We start from the raw sequence: 25,832 nt of genomic DNA, 5'->3' as shown, positions 1-25,832 counted from the left end.
AAAATCCATAATGTGGAGAATTGGATATTTGTCTGGCTGTGTTTTCGCATTAAGTTGTCTAAAATCTTCACAAGGACGCCAGTCAATGAGATTCTTCTTCACCATAACTAACGTTGTTGACCAGCTACTACTGGAAGGACGAATTATACCAAGGTCCAACATATGATTAAACTCGGCCTTAGCAACCTTCAGTTTTTCCGAAGATAGTCTTCTCGGCTTGGAAAAACTTGGTGGTCCTTGTGTGATGATGTGATGTGTTACTGAATGCATACACTTGGTATTTAGAGCTAATGGTTTCGTAATTTTAGGGTAATTCTTCAACATCCTGTGATAATGATTTTCTGAGGACGCCATGAAATACAATGGACTGACTGTGGCCTTTGTGCATCTCATTCCTTGGATTTTTAATGAAGTTTCTGTGTCTAACAGCTTTTGGTTTTTACATCTACCATTAAATGATAGTGTGCTAGAAAATCTGCCCCTAATATTGGGTAAAGCAAATCTGCTACTGTGAAGATCCACTTATATTGTCTTCCTAAATTTAAATTCATAGTTAAACTAATCTCTCCACATGTTCGGATTTCAGACTGATTAACTGCTAGAAGAGTCAAATAAACAGGTTTTGGTTTCTCTTTCAAACGTTTTACAGGCCAAATTGAACTGGCTGCTCTTGTATCTACCAAAAACCTTTCTTTCGAGTTCGTGTCAAAAACGAAAAATACGCGACTTTTAATGAAGCAAGCTGTCCACAGATTTCGTCACATCTAATCTGTGGCTGAGAAGTTTCCCAAATTTTTTTGTTGTTTATAAAATCAAATGCACATGGCTTAATATACTTGAATGATCTGTCACCAAATTTTGCATGATACCAACATATGGCGTTTCTTTTGGAACTTGGACTTCTTGATCACTTTCGCCTTCTTGCGTCGTTTCTTTTAGTAGAGCGACTGTCTCTTTCGAGTTGAAGACTTTCGATTTTCTTCGTCAACAACTCGAATTGTTTCTCGTAAATTTCTTTCAATGCCTGTATTTCGGTAGAAATAGATGGGAATGCATTCACAGACTCTCTAGATGACAATTCCAAAATGTCGTCTGCCAACTCTGCCAATTGTTGAAAAGAGTTTTGATTCTTAACAGCCGAAAGCAAAGTTTGCGTCTTGTAAGACAATTTAGTAAAGAAAACATCTTTGAGGTAAGATTCTTTTATTTGTTGATCCCCAAGAAGTTCGTTCATTCTCCGAAAAAGTTGTGTTGGCTTCTTATTGCCTAATTCTTCGTTATTAAATAGTTTTGCAAGTTCTTTCTGTTTTGAATTTGAAGTTCTTTTTAAGATTTCTTCCTTTACAGCAGAATATGAAACTGGCTCGATAGGATTTAAAAATAAATCTCTAATCTCCTTGCTTAGAGGTGGGGGTAAATTACTCAGCATTAAATTATATTTTTGCTCTTCATTTATTACACGGTTTGCTTTAAAGCTTGCCTCCAGTTGTGTCAACCAGATGATTGTGTCTCTTTACTGAAGCTTGTGTATAACTCCTATCAAAATATGACATCTCAAATTCTTTTAAATTCTGCTCCATTTATGTCTATAAAAATTTTTCCAACAGAAAATTTTTTTACGCTATGTTATTAAGCTTTCAACAGCTCTAAATATTATTTTTATATTGCTAGAAAGTGCAGTTAAAACATTTTTTCTATAGTTTCTTTCTTCAGCATTCTTCTTTCCACACCCTTACTTACACATTGAGGTCACCAGTTTTATAACGGTTTTATTGGTAGTCACCAGTTTTTCTACAACAGTTATGGTAATTGAAATAATTATTTTACGGCTGCTTATTTTACACTCAATTACGAGTGTATATATTTAATTGTCTTGAGTGAAAGTTGATATTGATAAAGCCGTTCCTTAACTTGTAAAGGATATCAATAAGTATTATCTCTCAAATTAAAATGTACGTCATGTTAACGTAAGTCTTGTACGGACGGTAATGTACACTTATACGTCTTATGAAAATGTATGTTGAAGATCGTGTTCTTATTATGTACAGCTATAAAATAGAAACTTACAGATTATTAAACAGAATTGAATATGTTAAACAGGTTGGGAAGAATTGGAGGAAGATGAAATATCATTTTATATATTTTATTTATATACATTATTACATATATTTTTCTAGCTAATTCTGATGAATGAAACACGACAAGCAAAATCGGTGTCGGACTTTAAAGAGTATTTCTCATGGTAACAACCATTACTCTGGATTTGAGTGACGTAGATTAATTTAGACAACCACAGACACTAAAGTTTTCTCCTAAATCCTGGGTTTTTATAACTGCTCAACTTGACTTTCAAGAATAGAAATTTCATAAAAATATTCTTTTACTGATTCTCAGAATTCAAATATGAGCAGTTATTTCAACCAATGGGAAAACGACAATCATATTTCCTCGGCATACGACATTACGTCATATTGCCGGCTGTTATGAATTTGGCGCCACGTTACACAGCAAACCCCAAACTCCTCCATAAGAGGGTCAACCCGAAGCAGTAACCCCTTGCTCTTCCCCGCTACCCCTCTGGGTTTAGTTGTATATGTATTTTATAGATTTCGTCTATCTGCATTTTTTTTCATCAACAGATCACCTACGTGTCTATAATAACAATCATTGCTGCTTTTTCCTCTATTTTCCGTCAACGTTTTGACCATTTAGCATACCTTTTTCATATTCCATCAACTCCCTCTTTCAAACTCTTAACATGTCTTTGGTATGAAATTATCGTAGTCTCCTTTATTTTTGGACTTCTACATATGGTTTCAGCTTGGTATTAATTGGTATCTCGCAGGATTTTATAATTCATTTTCCGCCGTGTTTACCGAGAATGTGTTTCTTCATCCAGAACTGTTCTCCTTTTATGCATTGCCTAAAATTTTACTAGCACTTACGTTAGATTCCTCTGTGAATTTTGTATTAGCTCTTCAACATTTTCATCTTCCAGCCCCATTAGTGGGGGTGGAGGTGGGGATTTAATTTCAATTTCTGCGATAAATGATTGTTTTTGATTTCTGACTGCAATTTTATATCTATTTGTATTGTATTTTACCCACATTGTCCTTACTTTAGCTATATGCTTTAAATTCCCCATTATGCTTGTCATGAATAAATTGTAATCACGGCCGATGCTTGTATCTAGAAATTTTCTAGATTTATCTCCATTAAGCATATTTGCATAAGCTTGTCAACCAAAATATAGTCATATTGTGCTTTAGTGACGTCGCCGAGATCTATTGATTTCTTGATATTTTGTGTTGATATTTTGTATTGACTACCAAATTCTAGCACCCTAACACATCGATCATTGGTTATATCATGACCACATTTATCTGAACTTTCTTGCCAGTGTAAATTTGCACTAGGACCAATTTTACATGCTAGTCTCCTATTATCATTTTAAACTATTTTCTTGATAGTTTCTTTAACATTTGACCAAAATAGACACCAAATTTTTCAGTAATAGAATATTTGTGGACTCCACCCTATTGTTCTTTAGTTATTAATCCTGACCCCCGTCTTGTCTTGTGTAAAGTTAAATATTGCTGAAACTGCCATAGAAAAGTTTCATTTGGATCTGTAACCCAGGCAGTGCCCATCACATTTCCAGAATACTAGTGTCGTTAGTACTCAAGATCATCTGCCTAATGCACACACTTCTCACTGAGAAAGCCAAGTATAGTGCCGGCTTAGTCGCCCAACACCGACCATTAATAGGTAGTACTGGATTACATAGTGCCAATAGCATGTTTCCTTGTGATGGAATTGGTTCCTATCTGGCAATTGATAATACTTTGCATTATTTGGAGTAAATAACATTATTAATTCTATTGGTAGACATCTGTAACAAACCTGATCATTTCTCTGTGAAGATATGCAGGTAAAGAACTATGTTTAAAGATGATTGTTTGGAGATTATAAAATTATTTAGTGCTTTCATGTAATAAAAATAGAAACGAATAATTGAATTTGTATTTTAATAAAAGTAGGTACGTAAGTCTGATTCTCTTAACTATTATTTTGTCTTATTGACCAGTACATCTTATTTTTTAGAACAAGCAGAAGTTTTGTTATTGACCTTCACGTGATAATTTTTAAGAGAAGAAGTGCCGAATTGATTTAAGTTAACAATCAAATGATAGAGACAGTGTTCTTAAATACTTGTACGTCAGCTTATTGTATTTGTGTCGAATTTCCGTTATTTCTAAGTTTCATCATCTGACATTCCATGTTCCATTTGTTATCCTCCCTTTTAGTAGCCTGTTTCCGATACTTGTTTGTGGTAGTAGTAGTAGTAGTAGTAGTAGTAGTAGTAGTAGTAGTAGTAGTAGTAGTAGTAGTAGCAGCAGCAGCAGCAGTAGTAGTAGTAGTAGTAGTAGTAGTTGTAGCAGCAGCAGCAGCAGCAGCAGTAGTAGTAGTAGTAGTAGTAGTAGTAGTAGTAGTAGCAGCAGCAGCAGCAGCAGTAGTAGTAGTAGTAGTAGTTGTAGCAGCAGCAGCAGCAGCAGCAGTAGTAGTAGTAGTAGTAGTAGTAGTAGTAGTAGCAGCAGCAGCAGCAGTAGTAGTAGTAGTAGTAGTAGTAGTTGTAGCAGCAGCAGCAGCAGCAGTAGTAGTAGTAGTAGTAGTAGTAGTAGTAGTAGTAGTAGTGGCAGCAGCAGCAGCAGCAGCAGCAGCAGTAGTAATAGTAGTAGTAGTAGTTGTAGTGGCAGCAGCAGCAGCAGTAGCAGTAGTAGTAGTAGTAGTAGTAGTAGTAGTAGTAGTAGTAGTAGTAGTAGTAGTAGCATCAGAAGCATCAGCAGCAGAATGTTTTTCTACTCCATTCTGGAGTATTTCAGTGAAGCATGCAGACGTTATAAACTTGAACCCTCATTCGTCCGGTACAGCATTCCACATAAATATAACTTTCATTCTAACGTTTCATGGGGCTTGATAAATCTGATTGCGCTCATCACCTTTCTAGATTATCCGTATTGCTGGCTCTCATGAAACTCATCTTTCTTTGACTGGTTTTACGGGTTTCCTTTCATCCCGTTAAGTATCTCCACACCATTCTTACTGAGCAAGCACAGTAGGTTGTCGGTTTAGTAGCCTGACCCTCGACCGTGAATATGTAGAACTGCAGTAGCAAACTTTTATCAGTTGATGATAGAACTGGTCCTGATCTGATAATTAAAAAGTGACAGCTAACACTATTTAAATTAAATAATATTAATTTGCAAGATGGTTTTATCGATAGTTCTCTGTAACTGAACCTGATCATATATCTCCATAGTCAAGCAGTTAAAGCGATATAATATTTAAAGACGATTGTTTGAAATTACACATAATCTGAATTGCTAATTTTATTTTTCTTATCAACCTCTTTCATCCAGAATAACGTCAAAAAAATTGCTGCCGTCTATTAGGGCTAATGTTTCGATCCGCAGGCCTCAAGTAGTTTTGGATTAACAATCAAATGAAATAAACAGTTTTGAATACCTGTATACATCTTATTTTACTTTTGCTAAGTATCTGTAAGAAGAAAATCTAAGAATGAATTTATAAGAATTTCAGCAAATCCCACTCACCACAATATTGCAGTTAGAAAGCAGTACCATGACATTAAAGAATAAAAATAAAATAAAATAAAATCCCTGGTCTTAGAAAATATCACCACATCCTATAATTATAGCTTACTTATAAATATATTACAGTTAATTTAAGACTTATAAAGCCATTTTTGGAATGCCGAATTTATTCTAAGAGGACAAGACAATACAGTAGTCTTTGGAATTTTGGTAACACATATCTAAAACCTAAAGCTCAATTGGATAGGGAAAAAAGATAACATTGTTTTGAAACCTTTCTGAAAATAAACTTTTCAACTGAACAGAAATGAACCATTATTGCATAAAATATATGCAAGTTTTATGTACTACGTCCCATGTTACTCAATGTTTTTATTTATCGTCAACAATGCACTTGCTGTCCAGTATAAACTGCAGCTTTGTAATTTGCTGATAATCCGTCAGTATATAGTAAGATGGTTCGAAAACGTCGGTGCTTAAAAATGAGATAAAACTTAAGAAATTATATTATTCTAAAAGATAAGTATATTTTCACAGCGGATATCATATAGATAAAGCCTTCCCTTCATCAAACAAACATGTACGTTAATTTGCGTACATACATATATATATACATACATACATACATACATACATACATACATACATACATACATAAACACGCGCGTGCACGCACACAGAGTATATGTATATACACAAATATATAGATGTATATATGCATGTGTATATGAGTGTACATATGTGTGTGTGTTTGTGTGTTTGTACATGTAAGTGCGCATGAGCATGTTATCTTTACATATGAAATTGTTATTTACAAAAGGAGGATATGTATATATTATAAAGAGTCGTATAAACGAACCGATCGAGCGTCGGACTAAACATTAAACAATATTAGCGTTTTCTTGAAATAGAATGCCGATAAGGGTGAATGCGATGTCATCCACATTCCCTGCCACCAATATAAAAAAAACCCACCAAACCACTAACACAATCAATTCTATGGAAATCAATGGCACACATTCTATTGGCATTGTATCAATATATGAAAGAAAAATTATACGATAGAGCTTCTAAGTGATCACACGTCCAGCTAGAAATAGCAACCGAAATTCCATGAAATCATGATGTACTGACTTTAAAATGCATATTCTGTACGATGATATCTGGAAAGACATTCACAATAGTTCTCTTAGATCAAGACAAATCTGGGACTAAACAGCAAGAACATTTATATTAATGATTTGATATGCACACATACACACACACGCACACACACATACATATGTGCATGCATGTGTGTATATATGCACACATGCACCTTATTCGCAGTTTCCAAACACTCTGTACCACTAAGCCAATATCTGCGCAAACAAGTTGCACAAGTGACTTCTACAGTGACACACTCGCACACAGATATACATACACACACATCTAAGGCAATAAATGTGTGTGTGTGTGTGTGTGTGTGTGTGTGTGTGTGTGTGTGTGTGTGTGTGTGTGTGTGTGTGTGTGTGTTTGTGTGTGTCTGGAGCTTTAGAAGTAGTTTCCAAGGGCTTTGAAAAGCATTTCCTCACAAGTTTGATGATCTTCGCTGAAATACAGAGCATATACCATCATCAAACATTGATTATCCACAACAGTTAACTCATTCACTTGTATAGAAAATTCAGAACGCTGGAGAATATTAATGAGTTGATTGATGTTTGACATCATTGGCCATTTTATCGATGCTTCGAGAAATTGCATTATTTCTAAGTGGGATCTTCTTCATAATGTTATCGGGTTTTTCGTGCATAACTGTTGACAAAACCTCTTTGATAACTGGGTGAAGTAATGTTTCTTCAATTGTGTGAAACTTCCCAGACTTAGCAACAAGCAATACAATGTTGTACGATTCAATCAATCCGACATTCTTCTGTTTACTAGTTTCTTGGAGTATCGTGCTGAATGTTTGTATTTACTTTTTGAAAGAGGAGCTCAGTTGTAAAAAGTATGATAGCGGCTTGTTCTTCTTCTCAGAATGCTTTGCATCAAAGTCATACGTCAAGTGTGAAGGTTTAATTGCTTCGATGGTCAATGTTTGATGGCAAAGAAGGGACATTGGTAACTGACAGTTCTGAAGAGAGGGAATAAATCCAAACGATAAATAATCACTACTGTACTGTCGACAAATTTTCTTGACTGGAGGCATCAGTAAAGTGAAAATGTGAAAACGAATTTCTACAGATGGCGTCAGAAAGGCAGTATGGTATTCCCAAAGAGAAGAAGTCAATAGAGCAGAGTCAGACGACACGTCTTTATTGGAGCAAATACGGAGGATCTAGTTCGTTTGGCTGCCAGCATTTCAAAAATTAAAGTTTATCGAAAATTTTAAAATTTGGCACATTAATGCACCTTTTCAAGCCAAATTGCTGGAGTTATTATTCAACTTTTTCCAGAAAAATGTTTTTAAAAAGTTATAGAGGTTTAAAGTTTGATCATTTTCACACAGTCAAAGAAACACGATTTCAAACCAGTCATTTTGTGTGTGACTGCACATTTTGTCAATATCCAGAAAATAGCAGTTGTGTTTTGATATGAAACCACAGAATTACGCACGACATATAGTCCCTCGTAGTTTTTTTTTATTTTTCGGAGGTTTCAGGAAATTTTTGCGAATTTGAATTCTATACGCGGGACCTCATACGATTATGCCAAAAAAATGTAGTGGAGTGTGATTTAAGGCCTAGGCCTATTTGGTTGCTATTTTTAGCACGCATGACAACCATCTCAATGACTACGACAAAAATATTCGATCGATAAACAAGTCCACGTTTTTAATGAAAAGGGACATCTCATGCGAGTAGTCAAATCGATAAAAGTGCATCTTTATTCTAGGCATGTCTAAATATCAGTAAATGCAGACTTAGTTTCAAAAAATTCATTGTCACCCACAAAATGTTCATATCGCCCGCCAAAGTCTCAAATCGTCCACCATTTTCTAGAAATTTGGCCATCACCTACCTGTAAGTTGAAATTACCCACCAGAGAGCTGAACCGACCCTTTTTGGGAAGCTATGTTCTAAGGACACAGTCTATCAGAGCTTCTGCTAATTTTTGCGCTAACTCCATAATTTATTTTACGAATGTTCACGGTAATGTGCTAGAGTGTGAAACTACAAGAGAAACTTAACGTAACCCATAATTTCTTTATAGACTATCTAATGATCCACTCACGAAATTTTGGCAATATTGAGTAACATAGATTTAGGAACATTTTCTGCTGATATAATAATAGAATTTAAGCAAAAGAATGTTCATATTTGACAGAACTATGAAAACTGTTTTGCCAAGCTCAAACCAGGCATCAACGATTGGTTCATGTCCCCTTTTTCACCCAATGAATATACAATGAGATTGATCAAAATATACTATACAACAGCATGATGAATAAATATTAAGTGACCAAAGAATATTGTACCAAGCTAAAAAAAGATATGGTACTCTTATAACAAAACAATAATGCATAATGCCTACGTGATACCAATACCGATGGCAACATTTTGTATCTTAGACTGATTTAATGAAAAAATTTACAATATGCACATTAAAATCTGCAAGATCCTGAATTCTACAGCAAACTTCCACAGAAACAAGCTTTCACAGTAGAATGCCTTTACGTATATATTTTTTATTCCTTTTTTTTTATTATTCCTTACAGAAAGGCTCTTGATCAGGATAGATTTTTGAGATTCTCCTTCGTAGAGGATTTTTTCCTTTTTAAATTATTTGCATGCCTGTTCGAACATTTCGCATGACTCTGTTCCTTACAACTCACAAAAACTTCAGAACTACTCGCATCTTTCATTGTCGTAATGTTTTGCTTTCACTTTATGATAGATAGCTATCACGCAGAATATACCAGCTTGCAAATCCTGTTTTCTGATTAGGTAAAAACTATTAAATCTTAAACCGTTGTAACATTTTCTACAATTTTTCTGGAACAAGTAAATAACAAAATCGGATTCAATATACCACATTTGAAAATTTTCAATTGATTTTAAAATTTTAAAACCTGTGACAGTAACAAAAAAGACTTGAGAAAGGTAGACAGACATGCACACGCATATATACAAACAGATATACTTTCATTATATAGCAGACATATGTCTGAGTTTGTGTGTGTGTGTGTATGTGCGTATGTATGTGTGTGTGTGTGTATGTACGTATGTATGTATGTATGTATGTATGTATGTATGTATGTATGTATGTAAGGATACACTCACAACCATGTGCGTGTGAGCTTCCTTGTGAAACGTTGCATGTGGGCAACTGTTGTCAACTTACCAGCACTTGCTCTCCTTAAATCTAAGTATTCTACACACACATCTTCCTGAATGTTGGCTGGACCTTAAAAATTCCAGACATGCAGGTCCTGAAGACAGCTGATATCTTGAGTATTGAGGCGATGGTGCACAACCACCGGTTACGTTGGACTTGACACCTTATTAGAGCGAAGGATAGCAGGATCCCTAAGCAGAGGCTACATGGGGACCTTGTGAATGGAAAGAGACCCAGGCAGAAACCAAGGCTGCGATTTAAGGACTGTGTCAAGTCTTCATTAAAGGCCTGTGATATGCAGGAGACTGACTGGGAGAACAATGCCTGTCATCGCCACAGATGGAGGAGAACAATGCCTGTCATCGCCACAGATGGAGGAGCAGGTTAAGGATAGGGTCGACACTTATAAGAGAGTACGTATTCAGCATGAAGAAAACACACACACACACACACACACACACACACACATACACACATGCACATATATACATACATACATACATACATACATGCATACATAAAACACAGGTTTCAGAGATGACTCGAGTGAGAGGCATTGATAAATCGCACCTACAGCGAAATGCAGTATCGCTTTCGCAATGTGATCACTTCTAAGGGCAAATATACATCTTTAAAAAGATTATTCCCGGACGAAAACCGCTATCTCTGACGTTTAAACAACACACATACGTTAAATAGGTGATACTGATATTTACTTTATAGAGGTGCTTCTAACACATAATCTGAAGGTGTGTGCATGTGTGTGTGTGTGTGTGTGTGTGTGTGTGTGTGTGTGTGTGTGTGTGTGTGTGTGTGTGTGTGTGTGTTCAGTTGAAAATAAAGTTCTCCTGTTACTCAAGTTTCACGCAGTACGGGGCGCGAGAACTATCATAATCATTATAATATCATTATATAGTATAAACCTGTACATCAAGTGCGAAGTACTCCTCTTTTCTACATTTTCACATGCCATAGTACACACGCACACACACACACGTAAACACACACACACACACACACACACACATCTTTAGGACTAGCAAAATTATGAAATACAATAGAGAAAATGGGAAATCAGCTGATGGAAAGATCACAGCGTAAGCAAAGTGAAATAGGTTTAGAATACGCTCATATAAGAAAATATAATATTTAGTCATGTAACTGTATTTGTGTTATAAAGTATGTTACACATATTGCATGGTTTGTATATCAATAAATAATATTTATCAAAATAATTATCATTTCACATGCGATCTTTCTTCTAGACATCTCTTTTAAAAAGACATCTGTTTTCCAGCCTCGTATTTATTTCTAAAACATTGTAAAATCTCATCACTACAAAATTGCGCAGATTTATTTACCCTAAATTGTTTTATGTCTAAGGAGGTAGAGACACTTCGCAGAACCCCTGCTAAGTAAGTATTCAGCACCTACACAATAATATAATTTGTGTAGATAGTAAGCAACCTTTTCAAGATTGATCTTCGTGATCTTTGAGAAAAAGCATCTTCGTCTGCAATTATCTCAATCTGTTATATGGTTAAAATAGTTCTTCGCAGTCTCGTGTCATCTTGACCGATAGGAACAATAATTTTAAACGAACACTAAACAGTGCAGAAGACACGAACGTCAGCTAACAATCGGTCTGTTGAGTGTTCAGTTAAGAATAAGAGGTATTTAGATTGCATGGATATAAAATAGCTAATAATAAAACTTTTAAAAAATGGCAAAATACCAGCGAAGAAAGTAATAAAAGAAATCGATATTTTGCTTATAACAGCTTTGTTTGCCTAAATTAAACCAACTTTCCCAGAAGCATGTTTAGCGTCGAAATTTCGTATTAGCTTATATTATCAAAATTACAGAGATACCTAAACAACACCTGATGAACAGAGCTATTACTATTTTTTCTGCGACCCATTCGTCTGCTTTTAGTGGATACACACACACACACACACACACACACACATATAAAATGTGTTTTGAAACGTTGAATTTCAAAGCAGATAAATAACAGCGTGCATGTAAATATTGGGTTAAAAAAAAACATTTTGATTGAAAGGGTTGAAGGTTGTCCATGGGACTCGAACCCACATATTCTGTAAATATGACAGGCGTTCTCCCATTTGTACCAAACCCTTCAAAATTTTACACACACAAGCGATAACACACACACACACACACACACACACATACACACATACGTATACACACGCACGCACACATATATTCTAAGAGAATTTGAGGGGTTTAGTTCACTGGTGATGTAAACGAATAAGTATGATGTGTAAGTGCTATAATAGGTCAACCGTTAGGTTCTAAGTTCACAGCTGGGGCTGGAGTTAGGGATCCGTAGTAAGCTTCCGAATTAGCAGGTATATATATTAGAGGAAACAGGATAGCAAAACCAAGGTAGGATGAGTATCTCAAATCATTTAGAATATTTAATTAGAGTAAGGTGAAATTGAGGTAATTGACTAATTAATTAGTTAATTAATTAATTATTGGATGTCATACAACTGTTTCTGAGATATCCCAAATGATAGGTTAGCATCTCCATACACTGTGTATGCTGGGCTGTGTGGTAAGTAGCTCGCTTACCAAATTTGTGCTGGCAGTCTACTCCGGTTACCAATAAAGTTAGACGTGTAGCTCATAGCTCCGTCTAAGAAACAGAGGACACCGTCAGGGTAAGCGAATTTGCCTTTTTTGTGAGCTGGGTAGAAGTATAGTGTTTTTATTTTTACAGTATATTCTGCCCAGCTCTTAGGCATTTCGCTTATGCTTGGCGGTGTCGAAAATTAAAAAAATTGAGAAAATTGAATTGGCGCCTGTCCCAGGTATAGTGTGTGTGGCTGCCACTGGTGGGCGTTTCTAAGAAATAACCAAGTTTAGCAAGCAGAAACCATTTAAAGATTTTTTTCTCACTTCGGTCGCTGGATTACGGACCAGGATTTTGTGTATTTATTTGACTGCAACGGAATACCAGTTCAAGCCAGGGTTGGAGTACGGTGTAGCCCATCTTGTTCCTGCCGAGGATTCTGTGTTTTTCCTTTTTTAAAAAAAAAATTGTTTTACTTTACTTTTTCCTTGAACTGTTTTCCTTGTTTTTCTCTTCCTCCTTTTTGTGATCTGTTTCTGTTTCGTTTATTGAACTATTTCTTTTTTCTGAACTGTCATTATTTTGAGACTTTTGTGAACAATTATTTCCTATTAGAACTTTTAGTTATGGCAGGAAAAAAGTGTTAAAAGGGAAGACTACTGCTTTGGAGTGGGAGATGGTCCCACCCAAGCAGTGACGCCAACACCCTCTTCGATAGGGATATTATCGATAAAGAGTTGGCAAAATGTTTGCCAGCTAAAAATTATTGTGTCCATGGGTGTCAAATGTGCAACGGTGTGATTCCTTTTTGACACCCCTGAAGAAGCTTGCATTGCTGCATGTCAGCTCCTAGAAGGAGAATTAATATTGTTCCTTCCCACATATTGTGGGCGGAAGGTGATAAGAGCTTGGGTATGTGGTCTACCCCCGGGCACCGAAGCGGGGTGGATTGGAGATACCATCCGGCGGGGCTTGGGGGATAGAGGACCCAGTCTCTTAATGTAAAAGTGACGCCGGCGACCGATTGGCAAGGTTCACAAGCGATTTTGACCCTGTGGAACCCATCGGCCGTGGCCGAAATAATCTTTCCAGACTTTTTTTAATGACTGACTGCAGGTATCCGGTGATACTTGAGGGACGCCTTCGCCCCAAGTGTTACTCGTGCCTGGAGCCAGTCCATATTAAAAAGAACTGCCCCCAGGACCATGGTAAGGTCATGGAACAGTCACTGGAAGCTACCTCCCGCTACCCGGTCAAAGGCAGAGGTGGATATGGTTGAGGAGGATTCAGCATCCTCAACCCAAAAAGGAATAAAAAGGAAGAAAGCAGGCAACAATGGTTGCCCGCCGAAGGATCCTAAGGCTTTGGGAGGTGGGAGAGAGACTCCGGACAAAGCGGAAGAGCTCCACTGCCCCGAAGTCAGGAAGAAAAGAAAAAAGAAAGAAGAACGGGTCATTTCAGGTGGACGATGATGTGCTGTCTGCATGTCCCGAAGTTGTGCCACCTATGGTGGAAGAAATGACCCCCATTACTGAGGATGAAGAATTACTTATCTTTTTCTACAAGGGCGAGGAGATGGAAAAAATAGTAGAAGAACATAAAGAGACAGTAGATATGGCCTGCACACGGGATCCCGAATGGCCTCCGCAGATAGCTGTGAGGTCATAAGGATGTCCTTGTGGGAAAAGCTTAGAATACTTAAAGAGGATTGTCGTATATGGCCGGTTGACCCTAACATGACATATGCCTCGTTCATGAATGAAGCATGGGAAATGGCGAGGTACAGGAACTCAAGCGCCACTGAAGATAATGATAGATATATTGATGGATATATCGATGAATAGGGGAAAAAGCCTCGTTAAGAGGGTTTGAAACCGTATTTATTGCATTATTTGTAGTGATTTAAAACCTTAATTGTGTTTTTTTATGTTAAGTAAGAGGTTTTAGTGCCTCCTTTTTGTAAGTGGTTTGAAACCTCATATTGATTTTTTAAAAAAGAAAATGTTTTCGAGAAAAACCCAATCGGCGGGCGTTGGATTTCGTCTCTCATTTATTCATTTATATCATTTCATTTTTTTTCATTAATGTGTTGTCCAACCCGAAGCTACTCTATGTACTACCTTTATGGCAAATAAAATGAAATAAAGTAGCTATCTTGCCAACCACACGGTTCAGGGTTCAGTCCCACTGCGTGGCACCTTGGGCAAGTGTTTTCTACTATAGCCACGGGCCGACCAAAGCTTATATATACATATATATATATATATATATATATATATATATATATATACGACGGGCTTCTTTCAGTTTCCGTCTACCAAATCCACTCACAAAGCTTTGGTCGACCCGTGGCTATAGTAGAAAACACTTGCCCAAGGTGCCACGCAGTGGGACTGAACCCTGAACCATGTGGTTGGCAAGATAGCTACTTTATTTCATTTTATTTGCCATAAAGGCAGTACATAGAGTAGCTTCGGGCTGGACAACACATTAATGAAAAAAAATGAAATGATATAAATGAATAAATGAGAGACGAAATCCAACGCCCGCCGATTGGGTTTATATATATATATATATATATATATATATATATATATATATATATATATATATATATATATATATATATATATATATATATATATATATATATATATATATATATATATATATATGTATGTATGTATGTATGTACATGTTTATGTGTCTGTATTTGTTCCCCCTCCCCAACATCGCTTGACAACCGATGCTGGTGTATTTACGTCCTCGTCACTTAGCTGTTCGGCAAGAGAGACCGATAGAATAAGTACCAGGCTTACAAAGAATAAGTCCTGGGGTTGATTTCCTCGACTAAAGGCGGTGCTCCTGCATGGCCGCAGTCAAATGACTGAAACAAATAAAAGAAAAAAAGGGGAATTCACAGTTTCTACAGGAAAGAAATAGTAGATAGAAGAATAAAAAGCAAAATAGCAGATAGAAGAATACAGACAGGAGAATAAAGTGAACAAAAGAATGATTGGAATTTTTTAATATATCTTTTTGATAAATAGTTTGTTTATAGAGTTGATTTTAGAATATATTTGTCTGTTACATGTGGATATACGAGGTGAATTCTAGAAGTCTTCAGAACGTTATCAGACTTTCTGCCACTGATCATTTATATATTTCCGGAGTACAACATCCATCGATTCCATTATCCGGCTGGAAGATAGCTGTGAGCGATAGAAAACACTCTAGGTGCATTGCACTTAGTTTCGTCTTTTTTTCAATCAGGACTGGAACTCCGTCAGTGAGACGAGCTGCGGAAAGACTTGCCTCGCCGACGGAACCCACACACCTCTGAAATAATCTGGCCTTCCTGGCCCTGTCGGTGCAAAATGACTACCAGTCTAATAGTGCCAGCATTGCTACCGTTCATGTCCAGGAGTATCACCTACCGTCCGGGTCCAAAAAGTTGCCCGTACTTGAGGATCTAAAGATCGACGGAAAAAGAACTGCTAATCCACTGACCAATCTTGGACAGACTTCGAGATGAGACTGTCTCGTAGTTGTCGAAAATTGATGCTAGAGCTTGCTGTTTAGAAATTCTTGTGTCGTTTAATGGTGGCCACATTTATATCGAGCAACCTCTCTTCAGACGAAAGTTCTTAAAAGCCCTTCTGAAAGTCTTTTTCCTATAGTTTTTTTTTTATCCCTACAACAACTGAGAATTTTTCCTTATTTTTTTTTTCTAAAAATCAGGAAACGTTTATATTAATATTTAGTTTCTCGGGGTTTTGAGGATGAAATCTTCATATTCTTTCTTTGTCTCAATTTTATTTTTATTTTTATTTAAGTATTCCATCAACTCAATGTTCCTATTGATTGCAACAGTGAAGCTGATGAGTACATTTTGTGTACTGTTTAAGTTGCTTTGTTATTTTAGTAGTTTCCGTTTTAGTGGTCGTAGACTCTGTGTTTTCCTGTTGTCGTCGTTTTTGTTGTTGAGGATAATGTTCTTGCTGTTGTTGATGAGGGTGTTGCTATTTCTGTTGTTGATGGAGTGGTTCTGAAGTGGGCCGTAATTTTGTCTTTTGTGCTTGTTTTTGTTGTTTTCTCGGATTGATACACTGTATCATTCTCCTTTTCCGCTTTCCATTTTTGGAGACTTTGCCACTTTTCAACCTGGTCTTCCTATTCAAGTCATTACTCAAGGAACTGGTGGGAAATGGTGAAGTCTGGTCGAAAGATGTACTTGAGTCGCTGTTGTTGTTGGTTTGGGAAAAGGGATTTGGAGAAAAGCTTGTTCTTCTGTGGGAACAAGGAATTAACCTTTCAGTTGTCGAGGTCTTTGTGTAGGTCTCCTCAACTGCTTATGCTGTTGTTGTAGATGTGCTTGTGGAATTGACAATAGTGATTCCGATTTCTTTAATTGAGGGTAGAAAGCGTTTTGATGGGTTGTACTTCCACAGGGATAACATTTTGCTTCTCTGTTCTCAATCACCACTTATGTTAGGGATCTTATAGAAGTTTTCTGCTGTGACCAGAATTTCCACTTAAACTCTGGCAACCGACCAGTTTTCATTCAGGATGGATTTCAACCAGTATCATCCCGAAATACTGGATGTTAAGTTCCAGAGGCACATTCGAAAATGTAATCTTATTCACTCGTCTCCCCCGATAAGATGGGAGGGAAATATGTTCATCTGAGGAGTAAATGTGCTAAGCCATCTTTTCACAGCCACTTCAGTTTGGAATATAGCTACATGGGATCCAAAATCTCTCGCTCTCCTTACTAGCCAAATCCAACCGCAACCATCACTCAGGCATTTTTCTACCAGTGCTGCAGTCAAATTTTCGATCCACCTGCTCTTCTTATTAAGACAACAATAGATCACAATTCTTTCTATGATTTTATCTTCATTGTCTCGTGATAAAACAAGGAGATTAGGTGTTATCAGGCATTTTCGGAAACTTTTCCCAAAATCACTTTCGAAAGAGTGTTCAAATCCATCTTTGTTCGATATTAATTAGGGAAAGACGTATTGTTTGATTTCTTGTTGTTGCTGTGGCTGTTGTTGTTTGTAGTAGAGGACATGGCTTCACTCAATTTGTTGAAAATTTCCATTTTCTGTTTATCTTGAAGTGTTGTTATTGTTCTTGTTGGTATTGATGTTGTGGTTGGCATCGATAATTTCTATCGTCTGTTTCTTTTCATATCTGGTGTTGCTGTTGTTGTTCTTGTTCTTGCTGCTGCAGTTGTTGCTGTTGCTAATGGTAATGACTTCAAGGATTTCTTTGGTGAAACTTTCCGTTTTGTGTTTATTTTCAGCATCGTTGTTGTCGGAAATTGCCCTCTTGTGTGTTTACAAAACAGTGCATATCTCGACCCATTCGCAACCTCTTTCACTGCGTTCTGGTAACGCTCCTCACTTTCTCCTCCTCTATCACAATAATAATAATAATAATAATAATAATAATAATAATAATAATAATAATAATAATAATAATAATAATAATAATAATGAGAACACCGGGGACGTTTAACATGTGAGAGCGATAAAACATTGCTCCGAAATCTATCCAAAAAAATCGGGAATAACGACAACAAATGGAGCCTAAAATAACTGACAAATTGTTTATAGATCTTTATATGACCACAGAAACGACGGTATACTAGGATCAGATGATCTCGATGATAGCTTTCAATGAATTCTGGGAAGCGTACGGCCGCCGGCAGCACCCCACCATCGACGATGCCATAGATGGAGCAATCTGTGTGGTTGCATAATGTGGAATCTCATCATGCAACCACGTTTCTCCTGGGGTGGGAGTCCAAACATGAGCTGCCACTTCCTCATGTAGGATTTGTACCTGATGTTCTCTTGTAATGTTCTCCAATAGTAGACACCGTCTACATTTGAATATATTAAGATTCACCACGATGACGTCATCAAACTGTGGATGACGTCGATGATGAAGTTCCTGGTGCTGCTAGACGAACGCAGTCTTTCTAACAGTGTATGGCCACTGAGAATGCTTCTTTCTCTTAGTCACAGATGATCCGTCTCCATTAGAAACTTCTTCCACTTTCCCGGTTTTAACCACGTAGGATACGACTACGTTCAAGAATCCGGCAGTTGTCCTGCTGTAGCAGGATGTTAGAGTAAAGAATATTGCATCTTATTTTATCTATTGTTTAAATGGGAATCTATGTAGATCATGTCGATTTGTCTGAAAGGGAAGTGAGACAGTCAAAACGTGGCACATAAATTTGCACTTGATTGTCTTCCATTTATGGTCTACTAGTGTATATCAACCGATTAAATATTATAAAATGTGGAATCTGGAATGATATTGCCTTCAGATATCTTGGGTATTTCCTTTTTTGCAGAAAAATTTCTTCAAAAGGACAAGAAAGCACAATTTATTTCCTGTGGAATTCAGAATTAGGTCTCTGTATATGGCTTGACAAATCCGGATCTAAAATCTAGGAAGGGAATTAGGAACGTTATGTTTATCATCATTTACTCATTATACATATATCATTAATTTTCTAATTAAGCTGATAAATATACGTAACATACTGTTATAATTAATGCTTTCTTTTATTTTACTTTGTGGCTATCTATGTATACATACGTTATTTTCTCTAACTGTTTTCTCTTTCCGTTTTTCTCACATTCTCACAATCTCTCCATTTCCCCTCTTCTTCTCTGTCTCGATATATATCTATACACATTCTTATACATATCTACATACATACATACATGTATATATATATATATATATATATATATATATATAGAGAGAGAGAGAGAGAGAGAGAGAGAGAGAGAGAGAGAGAGAGAGAGAGAGAGAGAGTGAAAGACAGCCAGCCAGACAGACAGAGATAGGTAGGTAGGTAGGTAGGTAGGTAGGTAGATAGACACAGATATACACATATATACACGCACACGCACACACACACATATATGCATATAAGCATGTTTACATGCAAATATGCACTTGTGTATGATGATGATGATGATAATGTTTGAGAAGGAAGAGGAGGAGGAGGTGGTCGTGGTGGTCGTGGTGGTGGTGGTGATGGTGGTGGTGGTGGTGGTGGTGGTAGTGGTGGTAGTGGTGGTGGTAGTGGTGGTGGTGGTGGTAGTGGTGGTGGTGTTAGTGGTAGTGGTGGTGGTGGTGGTGGTGGTGGTGGTGGTGGATGAGGATGTGTGGAGGGGCGGGAGGAGTAGGACAGTTGACTTGTCATCAAATATGGCACAGTAACAAAACAATATAACAAGCCCAAACGTCTACTTGATGTCGACGCTCTTCAGCAAACGGCAATACCGTACATGGGAGCGAACGCAGAATTGATACTCCTCCTACTTACATTACATCTTCCATGAGGTCACGAATGACCTGAACCAATGACATCGCCGCAATTTTTCATTATTGTGGGCACACATCATAACTTGACCATCTATAAAGTTAATGAACGCCCTCTGTTTGCCCCTCCAACAAACTTGTGTTTTCACCATCACTCATCTATCTTTTAACTTTCCCAGTTATAGGACTTCGGCCATGCTGGGGCACCGCATGTTTGTGTGTGTGCGCGTGTTGATGTCTGTGTTTTTACCCCACTACCGCTTGACAACCGGTGTTGGTGTGTTTACGTCCCCATAACTTAGCAGCTCGACAAAAAGACCGTTAGAATAAGTGCTAGGCCAGTGTGGGCATGCGCAAGTATGTATATATATATATATATATATATATATATATATATATATATATATATATATATATATATATATATATATATATATACAGAGAGGGTTAAGGAGGGTATTGGATTTAACCAAACCCAAAGATACAGGTAATACCGAGTAAGTGCTATATACCGGCTAGTTATGCCCCAATCGTTGTATGAACAGGATTGGGGATTATAAGTCGTGTATTAGCGTGTGTATGTATAAATATATAAAAGGATAAAGAGAACAATGGTAAAGCTAGAAATATATTGTATGGATAGTGTCTTACAGCTGTTTCAGGGAAGATCCAATACATTCCTTCATCGGAGACAGAAATAGTAAAGGAATCGATTATTATATCTATAAGTGGAGAGTTATAGTAGGAAGTGAGAGTGAGTGTGATGCGCTGTTCTTTCTTTCTTTTTTCAGCGCATCACACTCACTCTCACTTCCTACTATAACTCTCCGCTTATAGATATAATAATCGATTCCTTTACTATTTCTGTCTCCGATGAAGGGATGTATTGGATCTTCCCTGAAACAGCTGTAAGACTCTATCCATAAAATATATTTCTAACTTTACCATTGTTCTCTTTATCCTTTTATATATTTATACATATATATACATATATATATATATATATATATATATATATATATATATATATATATATATATATATATATATATATATATATATATATATATATATATATATATATATATATATATATATGCAACTGATCAGGCAAGAGGAAGGAAAGCAATTTACTACGTAAGTGAGAGTTTTACAAGCTCGAAATCATGAGTTGATAAAGGATGCCAGAAATGATGTAAACGTGATACTTCCAGAAAACGTGGGTAGCCAGAGTGAGCTAACATGCGATGAATGTGGCTTGGATTGTGTCATACACAGCATAACAACATGTCATGAATGCGGCAAAGTTTGCCTATCAGATGGGAGCTTGAAACGACACATGAAAATGCATGATGTCCAACAATCAGCTCCTGTTGTTGGGAGTAAGCATGTATGCAACATCTGTGCCAATGAATGTAAGTCACTTGCCGGTCTGAAAAGCCACACCCATGCTGATCACACATGAGACTGATTTTCAAATACTTCAATCGATGGGAATGCTCAAGAACGGGAAGCGGCCACCATGTATGTATGTATATATGTACAAGGGGATGCTGAAAAGATCTTGGCTTCAAAGATGTCGCGAAAAGCCTGGCTGGAGGCCCAAACTTCCAAGTTCTTTTACGGGGTTTAGGAAAACTGAAGCATCGCTGCTATAAGCGTGTGAATCTGAAAAGGGAATATATTGAATAAAATCATAATTAAATGATCATTCTGTATTTTGTTTTACTCAAAGCCAGTAACTTTTCAGCACCCTATCATATTTATGTTAAACGATGTGTGTGAAAAGTTGGAGGATGTGAACCCTCTCCCCGAGAAAGGTACAACAGAGGTTCTTTTCTGTGTCCACTGTGGTCATTCATGCCTGCTTCTCAAAAGCAGGCCTACTCAGCCACAAGAGTGATTGCAAAGGTAAGCCCGTCTACCAGAGAGATATCCAGCATAATCTTTCGCGCAACTTGTATAGCACAGTGTCTGAGTTAGCCAGTTAGCTCACTCGGCATATTGCATGTCCCAACAACCAGACAGCCGAGCTGGTGCTGGAGGACTGACTTGTAATCGGAGTGTAATGGCTTGTAAGTACCTTGCAGGCCTCAGAAGCCATATAAGACGATGGAGTAGGAGGACCAAACGTGAGGTGTTTCTTGCAGTGAAATAGGTTTTGGAAGTCGTTTTACACCGTGTGCAATCGACCTCCTCCATGTATTCAAAGAAATAAGCATCAGAGATGCTTTGCCTAGCAAAGAAACTGCAAAAGTTGCACAAAGATTTTTTTTCTGTAGATGACTAAAGTTGTCGCAAGAATGGGAAACCCTACCGAGGGACCTTAAAGTCACAAGCGTTTCGCACTTTAAACTGTACGCTTCACTTGAGTGAGGAAACGAGGATTGAATTATATTTCGTCTATGGAAGGGACTGTCTATGGTCTCTGGTCAGCCACGGCCATCTTTATCTGGCTCTAGGTACCATGCTTTTCTCATTGATGGTTTTTTTCAGTTGCTCGGGTTTCTAACTAATCTTCTGTAGAATTCGTAGGAAATATACGACACGGAAAATATATAGTAGCCGACTGAAATAAAGAATTACGTCGCATGCAATTCCTTAGCAAGCGCCTGCTCTACCAAGTCTTGATACTTAGTTTTCGTCAGCTAGTAAAGAAGCGCTGAATCTGTGATCCTAGGCCTCTGAGTTTACGATAATTGTTATTGAATTCCTGAATAGCACGAACGTGTCTGGTTGGTGGGATGATTCCACCACTTACCATAGAAAAACGAATATGGTCTTCACTTCAACTTCCATTTCTCCAGTTTGAGATTGATGCATATGTATGTATGTATTTATATATGTATGTAAGTATGTATGTATGTATGTATGTATGTATGTGTGCATGTATGTATGTGTATGTAGGTATGTATATATATATATGTGTAAATTTGTATATATATATATATATGCATATATATATACATATATATATATATATATATATATATATATATATATATATATATATATATATATATATATATATATATATATATATATATATGAAAGAAGGTTTGAAAATGCACTTATTTTTAAAAAATATTTATTTACTTAACCGGTTTCACTTTTTTAGAAAAAGATTATCAAAAGTCTTTGAGAATAATAAAAAAATGTTAAAAAACAGTCTGAGTATTAAAATGCATATATACATTCTTTGATGATAAAATATATTTAAAGTATAAAGCTTTGTATGAACTTTGTAGTGTTACATACTGATTGTCACACATTCTCTGATATTAAGGTGAAATTGTTAAAAACAGTGTTAAAAACAGTGTATGAAAATACACATATGGAAAAATACATATACATATACATATTCTCATACATATTCTTTGACAATCGAATAAAATTGAGAAGGAACTGACCTGGCCTTTTTCTCTTGTGTATATTGAAGGAATGTTTTACTGTCTTAAGAGACAGTATGACTGGCTAGCTGGGGTGGGAGGGAAGAAGAGTTAAAGAAGATTTTTTTTATTTTTGGTTGGTCTGTGACAGTCTGTCATGGTTCACTGGTTTTTGGGACTGGTTTTGTGCACATCTCTATGTGTGTGTATATATGTGTGTTTGTGTCCGTGTGTGTGGGTGTGGGGGGAGGCCGTTTTTATTGGTCCCAGAGTTTATTGTGGAATGTGTATATGAGTGTGTGTTTGAGTGTTTTTTGTGTCGGTGGGGATGTTAGGTGTGTGTACGTGAGACTGTGCGTATATCTCTTTGTCTGAGTGTGTATGTGTTGTTTTGATCGTCTTTGTGGTGTGTGTGTGTGTGAGAGCAACCGTATGTATGTGTGAGGGTGTGTACGTATGTGTGCGTATGTGTGTGTATGTATGTGTGAATCTGTGTGTGTGCGTGGGAGTGTTTTGTGTGAGTGTGGGAGTGTGTGTGTGTCTCTCTGTCTGAGTGGGTGTGTTGTTTTAAATACCTTGTGGTGTGTGTGTAAGCAAACGTATGTGTGTGATGGTTCATATGTATGTGTATGTCTATGTCTGTATGTGTGCGTGTGTGGCATGTGTATATGAGTATGTGTGTGTTTTTTTATCTATGGTAGGATGGTGTGTGTATGTGTGTGCACGTTTGTGTGAGTGTGTATGTGTGTGATTAATATTTGTTAGGGTGTTGTGTGTGCGCATGTGTGTGTATGTGTATATGTGTTTGTTCGTGTGTGTGCGTGAGTGCGTTTGTGAGTGCGTGTGTATGTGTGTTTGTGTGTTTTTTGTGTCGGTGGGGATGTTAGGTGTGTGTACGTGAGACTGTGCGTATATCTATTTTTCTGAGTATGTATGTGTTGTTTTAATCGTCCTTGTGATGTGTGTGTGTGAGAGAGAGCGCAACCGTATGTATGTGTGAGGGTGTGTACATATGTGTGCGTCTGTGTGTGTATGTATGTGTGCATCTGTGTGCATCTGTGTGTGTGCGTGGGAGTGTTTTGTGTGAATGTGGGAGTGTGTGTATACGTGAGTGTGTGTGTGTCTCTCTCTGTGTCTGAGTGAGTGTGTTGTTTTAAATACCCATTGTGGTGTGTGTGTGTGTGTGTGTGTAAGCAACCGTATGTGTGTGTGATGGTTCATATGTATGTGTATGTCTACGTATGTTTATTTGTGTTGTGTGTTGGTGGGGGTGTTATATGTGTATACGTGAGTTTGTGTGTGTCTCTAAGTATGTTTGTGTTTGAGTTGTCATTGTGGTGCGTGTGTGTGTGAGGGAGCAACTGTATGTGTGTGCATGAGGGTGTATGTGTGTGTGAGCATGTATGTGTGTGTTGTATTTATTAGGTGTCCTTGTACGTTGGGTTTATCCAGGTGAGGTGTATGTGTGTGCATGTGTGTTCCGTGTATGTTGGTACTGGGTATGCGTTTGTATGTGTGTGTACGTGGGTATGGTTTGTGTAGTTTCCTGGTGTATATGTGTACATGTGTGTGTGCGCTGTAATTGTGAGTGATTAGTTTTGTTTGTATTGTTAGTACAGTATATGTGTGTATACGTGTGCGTGTGTTTGTGTGAGTGCGTCTATGTGGCTTGTATTTGTCGGGGAGGTGTGTCATTGTGTGTGCATGCTTCTGTGCATGTGTGCTTGTGGGTGTTTGTTGTGATTGTTGGGATTGTATTGTGTGTGTTTTTCTTTTGAGTGTGTGTGTGACATTTTTACTGGGGAACAGGCGTATGGTGTTTGTATGTGTGTGTACATATGTATGCAAATATGCGTGTGTGAATATGATTTGTGGTTGCCAGAGTGGTGTGTAGGTGTGTGCATGTACCTGTTTACATATGTGTGTATGGGTGTTGGTTGTGGTTGCTACAATTGTATTGTAAGTATATATATGCGCATGTGTTTTTTCTTGAAATGTATGTGGGTTTGTGCTCTGGTGTGGAGATACTGTGATTGTGTGTCTGTGTATATATGTGTGTAAGTGTGTTCGTGTCGGAGGTTTGCATTGTATTGATGTGTGTGATTTTGCGTATCTGTGTGTCTTTGTTTTGGGCGTGCACCTGGGGAGGAGGCTTATGTTAGAGTATGTTGAGCTGTGGTCTGTATTTTTGAATAAGATTATTTTCCTTATTTATTCGTGTTTGGTCAGTGGTGTTGTCTGAGCATTGGTATAATGGGAAAACTAGGAATTTGGGGGACTTGTTTTGTGCACACAGATCTAAGTGCCCACTGAGTGGTATCTGTCTTGTGGTGGGATCCCTCAATTGTTGGCGGTGGACTGTCATCCTTTCTCTGAGAGTAAGGCTCGTTTGCCCTATGTATTCTTTGTGGCACCCTTCACACCTTATGGCATAAAGTAAATTTTTTGATGCGCAGGTGAAGTTATTTTTTATGACAAAAGTGTGTCCCGACTGGAATCTGTATGTTGTTCCTTCCATGAGGTGGATGCAAGTCCTGCAGTTGGAACGAC

This window comes from Octopus bimaculoides, chromosome 2 (genome assembly GCF_046866305.1).
Source record: "Octopus bimaculoides isolate indiv1 chromosome 2, ASM4686630v1, whole genome shotgun sequence".
Classification (NCBI taxonomy): domain Eukaryota; kingdom Metazoa; phylum Mollusca; class Cephalopoda; order Octopoda; family Octopodidae; genus Octopus; species Octopus bimaculoides.
This window is presented reverse-complemented; position numbering follows the sequence as displayed.